We start from the raw sequence: 510 nt of genomic DNA, 5'->3' as shown, positions 1-510 counted from the left end.
TGCTGCTAAAGGCCAGCAGCAGCAGCAGCAGCAGCAGCGGCGCGATGCGCCGCATGCACTGCATTGTTATATCTCTAATAATAATAATAATAACAGCAGCAGCTGCTGCAGCAGCTGCAGCAGCAGCAGCAGCAGCAGCTACGGTGAGCTGCGTATGGTATACACAGCAGCAGCAGCAGCAGCAGCAGCAGTAGCTGCTGTTGTTTCTTTGATTAGACTATAAATATAAACAAATAAATATTAAATATAATTATAATATTTGTTTCTTTCTCCTCTTCCTTTGCTGCTACTGCTGCTGCTGCTGCTGCTGCTGCTGCTGCAGCAGCCCCGGTTACGACCAGGCCGCTGCTGCTGCTGCTGCTGCTGCTGCTGCTGCTGCTGCTGCATGCATGCAACAGCTCTAAGACCCGAAGCAACGAAGAAAACAGCAGCTGGAGTTATGGTTGCTGAGAGAAGCAGCAGCAGCAGCAGCAACAAACTCATGCATATATTGCTGCTGCAGCAAATGCC

The sequence above is a fragment of the Eimeria mitis genome, genomic scaffold, assembly GCF_000499745.2.
Source record: "Eimeria mitis Houghton genomic scaffold, Emh_scaff1101, whole genome shotgun sequence".
Lineage (NCBI taxonomy): Eukaryota > Apicomplexa > Conoidasida > Eucoccidiorida > Eimeriidae > Eimeria > Eimeria mitis.
This window is presented reverse-complemented; position numbering follows the sequence as displayed.